The following is an 11,370-nucleotide window of genomic DNA, read 5'->3' as shown; positions in this document are numbered from 1 at the left end:
AGATTGAGGGAGTTGTCCTCAGCAAGCTGTCCTCAGCAAAATGTGCTGCACATAGTTTTACATGTGGATTATAATTTTCGGGAACCGAGTTAAACATAAATTGTAACCATTAATCTCCAAGTACAGAGTCCCTGGGAAGACCAAACAAAGGTGATTGGACTCAGAGATGAAAATAACAGCATTTCACGACATGGCAAACACAATTGCAGCTCTTCCTCTTCTCCGTCGGAGCACAACAAGACCACGCCCCACTTTTTGTGAATTAATGTGGGTGGAGGTTAGTCAAAAAACTGTTTTAGTGACGTCATTACTGCAGGAACTAAAGGGCTGTCGTTTTTTGTAGGCAATTTCTGTTAAATAAAATATCTCACTTGTCATTGAACTTTGAGCTTTAGAATTTTACAGAAATTAATTATACTTTAACAACAACACTACACACTAACTAAAGTTTAAAACATTGAATCACGAAGAAGGGGACCTTTAAATTAATGTACATTTTATCTGAGTGAGAACGATTTAACATTACAGTTGTGATAATGAACAAATCAATGTCAGTGTACTGTGACTTTCTTGAATCCTTGATGTAAGTGGGAGTGCAAAGAAATTGATGTTAGGTTTTGCGTCATAAGACTAAACTAAGAAGCTCATATATTAATGTTTAATCTGTCTGGGATAGGGTGATGTTTTCTCACCACAGGCAGACTCTATTAACCAGACATATTTGCTGCATACACCAATAATAACCACATATGAGACTAGATCTGCTCAGCTTTCATTGCTCCAGATGCACATCAGATCTTAATAGAAAATTTATACTTTAAATTGATTTATAATAAAGGGTTAAGCTTGTTGAAATTCATTGTCAACAAGTACAGCTGTATTCTGGCACATTTGACAAGTAAAGATTTGTCTTTTGACATCGAAGTCTAACTAAAATACAATAATTTGAAGCATTGAAATTCCCTGATAGGGGACTTGATCAAAGAAAAAATACACAAAACAAATGAAAAGTTGAAGAGAAAATGTGAGCAAATGAAGAAAAGTGACACCTCTGTATAAAGTGTAGTCAAAACACAAATAAAAGGAATATGATCTATATGCAAATTATATAAATACATCAGGATAAACTGACGATATCAGGACATCGCTGAGTTAAACATCTCCCCAAGCAACTATTGCATCCTCTTACAAACCATTAGAGTGGATGAGCAATGCTGTGCTGTTTGAATCCAGAGGGAATATTTAAAACCATTTATTATTCAAAGGCTAAAAGACTCAAATGTAAATATATGTATCTCCAGAGAGCTGACAATGAGAAGTCTCACAGCTCGGGTGGACTGAGAGAAGCTTTGATTAAGAATGTCCATGTGCATAAACACTGGGATTTCATGACCTTTTGACCACCTTGAATCATCACAGCATATACCCATTGGCTTTCTGTAACTATAGAAACCTCAGCATTACATACATGCTGACAGTGCTGCCTGAGGTAGGCCTACACGGTTAAGTAAACCACAAAAATTATATTTTCATGACAGCTTTCGATTGCTTTCATCTCTGTGTTTATGTGCCATGTGATTCTATCTGGTGACCATGAAGAACTTGTCTGAGAGCCTAAACCGCTCCATCCTTTTGTCTCTTTATGTGTAGAGCATCAATAGGATTCCCCACAGGAGGCTGAGAGAATCACTGCAGCCACGCTGAGATGATGCATCCCTTATTCTTTTGCCAAAACAATTTCCAATTATTTTACCTTTTCTTTTTTTTCCTTTAAGCCAGTAAGCTCCTACTGCTCTGAAATTATATTGCTTTGCCTTCATGGGTATGAAAGAGAAGTACAAGGTTATAGAGAGGGAAGTCATGAACATGTGTTTGTGGCTCACTAGCTGATTTAGTTGAGATAAGACCGGAAGGGGGGGGGGGTCTTTTGTCAATTTAGTGACTCTCCATATCCTGTATGTATAAGATCTATATCCTAGAAACTTTTTCTCCTTTAGCTCATTTGAGACTTGTATCAAATCTAATGCATTTTTTTATTATTATTATTATTAAACTTAAAGGGTGGGGGGGGGGGGTGAAATGCTAATTTTCACTCAATCTCCTGTTAATCTTGAGTACCTATATAGTAGTACTGCATCCTCCATATCTCCAAAAAGTCTTTAGTTTTATTATATTTATAAGAGAAAGATAGTCTGTACCGATTTTTTCCGGAAAAAAAACGCGAGCGGCTGGAGGCGTGATGTGTGGGCGGAGCTAAAGAATCACGAGCGCGTGTAGGCTTTTGCGTTGAGAGCGTCTGGAAGCTGTGACATTACCGTGAGGAAAAAACCATCATCCAAAACAAACCATGGCTAACAGTCAGATTCAGCCGTATATTTATGATCCAGAATCAGATCCCAAGGCTGAAATTGAACAAGAGCAGCAGCAGCAATGACTACAGCAGGGTGTCTCTATGTGGTATGTAAGTTATTGAAACTGTATATATTAGCTTATATACAGCTATATATTAGCTTAGCGTTTTTTTTTTTTTTTTTTTTTTTTTTTAGGTTAACATGTGGGAAGTGCAGTTTGATGCCAACTGAGGCGGAAAACGTTTGCTGCCAATAAATAGAACCGGTTATAATTATGTCTTGAAATGCATTATGTGGCCAGCTAAACAAATGTATTTAAATACACACACACCATACATCGCATGTTGTTTACTTGATATCCTTATGCGCCGAGAGCGAAGTTAACAACACAGAGATATTTGAAGCAGTTTTACTCACCGCATGCGGTTCCAACACACGATCGTGACCCTTTTTCGTTGGGATTGCATTATCCTTAAGAAATAAACGATATGCAAATCCGGCGTCAAACTGGACCTTGTTTGTAAAACAAGCATCTTCGAAATGCAGGGAACGACAAAAACACTTGCACAACTCCGTTGATGCTCTGTAAAAATAAACTCCATCCACTGGTCCCTCAATGCTGTTTTTTTTGGGTAATATGTGCAGGGTTGTTTTGCCCTGGCAACCAGTGAATGTCTCTGCTCTGCTCTACGGGAGCACGCGCTCTTCCGGGAGAAGTGCCCTTAGGACCCATATAAGGAAATTCCGCTCCATCTAACGTCACACAGAGCCATACTTGAAAAAAAACTTTCTGAAACTTGTGACAAACCGGAAGGAATATTAAACTTACGACTTACAACTTAATTTTTGAAACTGTGTCCATGTTAAGCATAATCCAACTCTTTAACAGTGTATAAAACTCAGTATGCATGAAATAGCATTTCACCCCCCCTTTAACAAAAGTAGTCCTGAACTTGACAGCTATTGAAAAAAAAAAAAAAAAAAAAAAAAAAATTGGTGGAGAATAAAAACGCAATTTTGACTTAATGCTTCCTTGTTTTCCACAGTAAAAAATAAACCCTTCAGTCTTTTTCACGACACTGCCTGTTTAAAATGTACAATGCAGACAGATTACAAACATTTGTGTCAGTATGCTTTTTTTCTGTAAAGAAATTTTACTTTTTTTCAGCAGACACACTAAAATGATCAGAATTGACAGTAAAGACATTTATAATTATAAAATGTTTCCATTTCAAATAAATGCTATTTGACCTTTCTATTCATCAAATAATCCTTAAATGAAATATAACATTTTAACACAAACATTAAACAATGCCTTTGAGCACTGATATTAATAAGAAATGTTTTCTGAGCACCAAATCATCTTATCAGAATGATTTCTGATGGATCATGATGCATTAAAGGCTGATATAATGGATGCTGAAAATTCAGCTTTGCCATAATATGAAAAATCATATTTTAAAATTGAAAGCAGTTATTTTAAGATAATAATTGAGATAATTTCCAATATGTCTGTTTTTGCTTACTTTTCTGATCACATAAATGCAGTCCTGGTGAGAATGAGAGAAACTTAAAACTTTACTGACTTTTAGTGTGTGTATGTGCACGCACATGTGTGTGTGTGTGTATGTGTGTATTACAAAGAAAATATTTAAATATTTTTTTTTATTTTTTTTATTTTTGTTAAATTATTTCACCCTCACTCATAAATACGATTCCAATAGCATACCATGATGGACAAAACTGCATGTATGGGCTGTACTTACTTCTCCACAGCACTGTATGTTGATACTGTTATTAAAAAATTTAGCCATCTGTTTTAGAAAATAATATTTAACAGCAAATAACACAATATGAAACATTTTTTAAATAAATCTCCTTCACCGAGTGTAACCATGTCTCTTTCAAAGGGTTACTCCACCCCCAAAATTTTATCATTAATCACTTACCCTCATGTCGTTCCAAACACGTAAAAGCTTTGTTCATCTTTGGAACACAATTTAAGATTTTTTGTGACTGTCCCATTGACTGCCTAGCATCTTGGTCCAGAAAAGTATGAAGGACATTGTCAGAATAGTCCATCTGCCATCAGTGGTTCAACCGTAATTATATGAGAAGTACATTTCTATAGCGCAGCAGAATGATGCTGAGTGTCATTCAGATGAATCCAATAGAGCCACAACACATTACGCTGTAAACCACTTCCCCTGAGCCGCGGATCTCTTCAAGCCCAGAAACATTTGTAATGAAACGGTTTGTATTGATTGAAGGACTTTTAGTTGGACAAAGGTGCCTAGTATCGATCAACCTCTTTTGGGGCATCCAGTCAACGTGACTATAACATGGCTGGCTGTTTAGTGAGCATGCAGAGAGGCAGGAGGAAGCTTCCCAGATGTCTGCTGGGACAGTGCCAATTATACAAGGCTGAAGAGATAATGAACTTAATGCTACCGGGCATCACGGGGAGTTTAAGTGAGGTTTTCTGCAGCAGAACCAGCTGGACTATGGTGACTGTGGCATGCAACATCAATCTGTGGTGCCATTCAAATGCAAAAGGGTTCATTTGTGTACTGGTTTCTGGTGGAATTATAATAAAATAAAGATGTAAAATTATTTTGGGTAAAGTGAAATTCGTGACAGTTTAATTAGTTCAGCCAGCTGCCTGGCAAGACATGGCGAGTATTTTAACAGCAGATGGTAATTTCTACCCATTGGCATCCCTGTTGAATGCACAGAATTAATTTTAGTGACAATTTTTTAGACTTGTTCTAACTGGTTTGGTGTTCTGATTTAGCTGGTAGGCCAAGCCTGGTTGCTATACCACCATCACATGACTGGCATCCAAAAAAGAATGCTGCTACCAACAAAGCTGGTCTTTTCAACAGTGATAACTTGTGGAAAATACTCTCTACAAGCAGAGACACTTGTTCACAAGTTTGATGCAGTTGACTTAATTGATTTTTTAAATGTGTTTGGCAAGAATAAATGATAGCATTTGTAATTTGATGACAGTAAAAACATTTACTCTTCAAGGACCTTCAATATAGTTAGCAATTTAATTTGTGTTAATAGCTAGTAGTGTAGTTAACTACTGTATGAATAGGAAAGCTTAAGTAATTTACATCAAGCCGAAAGGCATGTGTTATTATTTTTACAATATTCTGAGTCATGTCTTTAATCTTGATGCAATGGCATAAGCAAAGCAAACAAAACATTAATACAGAAAAAGCATAAATCGTTTCTCACATTCAACTCCCAGTGGTCCAGGGCACTTTTGTTATTAGCAATTGTATATGCAGTGTTTTGTTATCATATAATGTGGGGTAATACGCGTTTGATTGTTTCTCCAAGAAATGTGTCATTTCATGATTATTCATGCTGTTGATATTGAACTTTTTGGGCATTTTGCTAGAAGGCACAATGTTTTGTTCCCTATAAGACTGAACCCTGCAATTCACCTAAAAGCATGTTTTATGCTCAATTTTTAAGCTGACTGTTGATTTATGATTTTATTTTATTTTTAAATTTTTTTTTGATGGCAGTGCTTTTATCCTCTCTAAGTTACTGCACTACAAGTGTTTCTTTCCCTCTCTATCTTTTTTCAGCACAACAGTTGTTAAATGACATGACTTCAAAACATACCACGAAAAAGCCTACACAAGACTGTTGCAAAGAACAGAATGGCTAAATAAAATTTTATTTATTTTTTTTTTTTAACCACAAACCATTTTAACTGCACAATTTTAACCACAAACTGTCCACAGGATTTTTTTGCTCATTGTCCAGAAGAAATAAAATCAATAACTAGCACTTAGGATTTAACCCATTCTCTGTTGATCTATTGGTAAATAGGGCTAGGTATCAATATAGATTCCCCAATTCAACTCTGATGGGTATTTCAATATTATTTGAATCACATTTTCTCTGTGTTAATGTATAGGCAGAACAAAGCACAAATTAATGAGATTTAAGCTCACATTTTTTATTATTTTCCTTAACAATTCCAAGTTAAAGTCTCACAAGTCTCACTTTTTTTCCTTCAGAATTCAACATTTTCATCTCTCAATTTTCAGTGAGATAAAAAAGGCACATTTACTTTTTTACTTTTTATTCTGTGGCATGAACTGGCTTCCACAGTAACTCAAACCAATCATGTTTCTTAAAAATCATTAGTGTCAGGAATTGGCGATTTTTCTCAATAATAAAAAAAAAGAAAACCTGCAAACATTGACGTCTACAGAATGGAAAGTACTGTACATTTTCACACAGCTATTGGTATTTTAAGAATCAATCAGTCAAATGAAGATTGTGATTGTAATCAATAATTTATCCACCCCTGTAGTGTTAAATATATTTTAAAGTGAGTGACATGACATTCAGCTAAGTATGGTGACCCATACTCAGAATTCATGCTCTGCATTTAACACATCCAAAGTGCAAACACACAGAGCAGTGAACACACACACACACCCGGAGCAGTGGGCAGCCATTTATGCTGTGGCGCCCAGGGAGCAGTTGGGGGTTCAATGCCTTGCTCAAGGGGACCTAAGTCGTCATATTGCCGGCCCGAGATTCAAACCCACAAACGTAGGGTTAGGAGTCAAACTCTCTAACCACTAGGCCATGACTCCCCAACTATTAAAGAGACTAAGCTACTAAAACAGATCATAATCTCTATTGAATTCAACAAATTGATGTGTTTGATTTTTAAACTAGAAGACAAACACCTGGTGATCATCAAAAAGAGTATAATAAACATCCAGTGCAGAGAAACGCTTGCCAGCCGGACAGTCTGAGGGAAGATGTTACATAAGGCAAAGGCAAACAACAGTGGAGGTACAAAAAATGTATTTGTTCATAGTTCAGGTGAACATTTTATTCTGTTATTATGTCTATTATTTCTGTGTTCAGCAAACAGAATCATGTTGTTGAGGCATAGTTTATACAGTAACATAATAAGATAAATGCTTTTAGTAGATTGCAGAGAGGAAACACTCACATTTTTAGGGGCATGGACCATCCTGCAGCATCTCAGATGTCCCGCATCGAGATATCTGCCAAGGAGGTCTTGGAGGCCACCACACTTCTAGTAGAGTCAGCCTTGCGTTTATGACCTCAAAGTTAGATTATTGTAATGCTTTATTGGCTGGTTATTATGCACGCGTAATAAACAAACTCCAGATAGTCCAAAACGCAGCAGAGTTCTTACTAGAACCAGGAAGTATGACCATATTAGCAGGGTTCTGTCAACACCGCACTGGCTCCCTATTAATCATATTGATTTGAATATCTTTCTTATTACTTATAAAGCCCTGAATGGTTTAGCACCTCAGTATTTGAACAAGATCTTTGTTACATTATAGTCCTCCACGTCCGCTGTGTTCTCAAAATTCTGGCAACTTGATAATACCTAGAATATCAAAGTCAACTGCAGGTGGCAGATCCTTTTCCTATTTAGCACCTAAACTGTGGAAAAACTTACCTATCATTGTTCGGGAGGTAGACACACTCTTGCAGTTCAAATCTAGAATAAAAACCCATCTCTTTAACCTGGCTTACACATAACACACTAATACGCTTCTAATATCCAAATCCGTTAAAGGATTTTTAGGATGCATTAATTAAGTAAACTGGAACCTGGAACACTTCTCATAACACCCAGTGTATTTGCTAAATCATTAGAAGAATGGCATCTACGCTAATATTAGTCTGTTTCTCTCTTATTCCGAGGTCACCATTGCCACCAGATCCAATCTGTATCCAGATCAGCTGGTCACTGCAGTCACCCTGATCCAGTACATATCCAGCCCAGATGGTGGATCAGCACCAGCACCTAGAAAGGACCTCTACAGCCCTGAAAGACATCGAAGACCAGGACAACTAGATGAGTCCCAGATACAATTCCCTTGTGAAGATCCCCACTGGGACAAGACACAGGAAACAGATGACACAATCTGAATTTGCTGCAGCTTGGAATTGAACTGCAGGTTTCATCTGGTCAGAGGAGAACTGGCCCCCCGACTGAGCCTGGTTTCTTCCAAGGTTTTTTTCTTCACTCTGTCACCGATTGAGTTTTGGTTCCTTGCCGCTGTTGCCTCTTGACTACTTAGTTGGGGAAACTTCATTTACAGCGAAATTGTTGACTTGATTGCAAATGATTGCACAGATACTATTTAAACTGAACTGAACTGCATGATGAAATCACTGAATTCAGTGATGAACTGCCTTTAACTGTCATTTTGCATTATTGAAACACTGTTTACCTAATTAATGTTGTTCAGTTGCTTTGACACAACATGTTTTGTTGTGCTATATAAATAAAGGTGACTTGACTTGACTTAAACTTAACACCTAGAGGTGAAGGGAGATCAGAAGACTCATAAGCAAAAATAAATGGCTTCTATTATCCACTGACTGAGGGTCTGTTTTATAGCTAGAAGACCTCTCTTACACTCTAAAAATGGCTGGGTTAAAAATAACCCAATTGGCAACCCAGCACTGGGTAAATATTGGACAGAACACGTGCTGGGTTAAAGTAACCCAGCATGCTGGTTTACACATTTTAACCCAGCATGCTGGGTTATTTAGAAAACCCAAGTTAGAGTCATTTTTACCATTTGTGGGTTTGCATTTTTATGATTCTGGGTTATTCTTGCTGGGTTATTCTCATAATTTCACTTTTGCTTAACAAAGCAATCATGGATTAATAAATAATGAAGAATACAGGTTATTTAGAATGTTAAAAAATATTTTTAATGCCATCTGATATTCAAAAATGTGTACCAATGACAAACAACATGGAAAAATAAATAAATAAAATAAAAATCACAGAATTACAGTTGAAATAAATAAGAAAAGTATTTCTAAATGACCTGTCTAGCTGTTTAACTATTACATGTTGACATGTTTAGCTATTTAAATACACAGTGAAATGACATTGACAATTAACATTCTTTAAATTTAAATGTAAAATAATTTAAAGATGTCCTTAAATTTATATCAAGTATATAAAGACTCCTATGTAGGTAGATGTGCACTGCTTAGGGTAGTTCAACATATATAGTTCACCCAAAAATGAAAATTCAAAGATCTACTGTACACCTGAGAGCAGTGTACTCTGCTTTAGAGCCTGTCAACGGAAGGACAATTTTCAAAAGGAATTGCAAATTATGTTTTCAATTGCGTTTTCCACATGTGACAAATTGTGACAAAATCCAAACAAACTGCAAATCTTGAACAAAAACACTTTCAGAAACAACGAACAAAAATTACCTTTTCAGTTTTCATGAATGCACAGTGACTGCCAAATTTCAAATGGAAAAGCAAAGTCCGTTTGCAGCTGTATTTTCCATTTATTATGAGTAATAAGCCTCTCATATTGATCAAATACTGCATACTGCAAAGTAGTGTGTAATAATGCAAAGGGACAACAGTCAACACTCAGTTTTCAGTTAAAGTCAGTTCATCATTGATTCAGTGATGTATCGTCCCTCTGTGCGATCAAGTCGATGCTATGGCTTGATATTAATTGTCCCCAACTAAGGAAAACCAAGGAACCAAAACTCCATCTGTGCAGAATGGAGAAAAAAACCTTGGGAGAAACCAGGCTCAGTTGGGGGGCCAGTTCTCCTCTGACCAGACGAAACCAGTAGATCAATTCCAGGCTGCAGCAAAGTCAGATTGTGCAGAAGAATCATCTGTTTCCTGTGGTCTTGTCCTGGTGGTCCTCTGAGATGAGGTCTTTACAGGGGATCTGTATCTGGGGCTCTAGTTGTCCTGGTCTCCGCTGTCTTTCAGGGATGTAGAGGTCCTTTCTAGGTGCTAATCCACCATCTGATCTGGATGTGTACTGGATACGGGTGGCTACGGTGACCTCGGAATAAGAGAGAAACAGACTAATGTTAGCATAGATGCAACATAAGAACAAGTACATGAGGTGTTACTAATTACCATGTCTGTTTTTTCACTGTGTTGCACGTTACCTGCCAAAACTCAAAGGGAATCGCAATTACTTTAGCAATTTACTTTAGCCTCACATGGAAAACTGTCAATTTTTGCCAGAGGTGGGACCATACTATGGAGAGTGTTTGTATTGGGAGGTGATGTCACTCAAAGACAATTGTGCCAAATGCTTTGAACAATGGAGGTTAAGGCACTACTAAAGGCAGCTGCCACTCCGAGAGATGCGTGTTAAAGAACAGGCAGTGCAACCCGGATCTCCCTATATTCTTGGCACCTCACACAATAAATAATTCTGTCATTTTTACCCCAAATGCAACTACTATCCCCTGCTAACAGTTAGAGCCACATGGTACTATTGGTCAATATTCACCATTAACCAAATGCTTTTCACCTGATGAATAAAATATAGGGTAAGATGCAAATAGGTAAATAAGAGTAGAACGGCAATGTTGTTTTGCTGATGTGCATCAGAGTGCAAACAGTGAGAGATTTGGGGTAAAAACTACAGAATATATCCCAATAAAAAACATGCCCCATAGTATAGTCCCACGCTTGACACAAATTGACAGCTTTCTGTGTAAAGCATCTGTAATTCAAATGCTTTTCAATTGCGTTTGGACTATGTCACAATGTATGCGTCCACATGTGGAAAAATGCAATTAAATATACAATTTGCAATTTATTTGGAAAATAGTCCAGAATATCCTTACCTGTCCATTGATTATGATCAATTCCTGAAAGATCTGCTGGCATTTTTAAATCGCCATGACAATTGGATGGGGTTTTGTGGACTCTGCTCGGTTAAGGAATTACATGTTTGTTCCAACCTTTAAAATAAAGTAAAAAAACAACAACAACAAAAAAAATTGTTATATCTAAGCAGAATATGATATAGTGATTGGCTGAAAGGTGTGCTTTCAAACTGTCTAATCAATGGGATGTTCCAGTCATTATAAATTACAGTTTTATGTTAATATGCTGGGCTGGCTATATCAAACACACACAGTCACTGGCACAGATAAGGGAGATCACACTGAATGCGCGCACACAGACATTT

The sequence above is a fragment of the Carassius auratus genome, unplaced genomic scaffold, assembly GCF_003368295.1.
Source record: "Carassius auratus strain Wakin unplaced genomic scaffold, ASM336829v1 scaf_tig00015409, whole genome shotgun sequence".
Lineage (NCBI taxonomy): Eukaryota > Metazoa > Chordata > Actinopteri > Cypriniformes > Cyprinidae > Carassius > Carassius auratus.
This window is presented reverse-complemented; position numbering follows the sequence as displayed.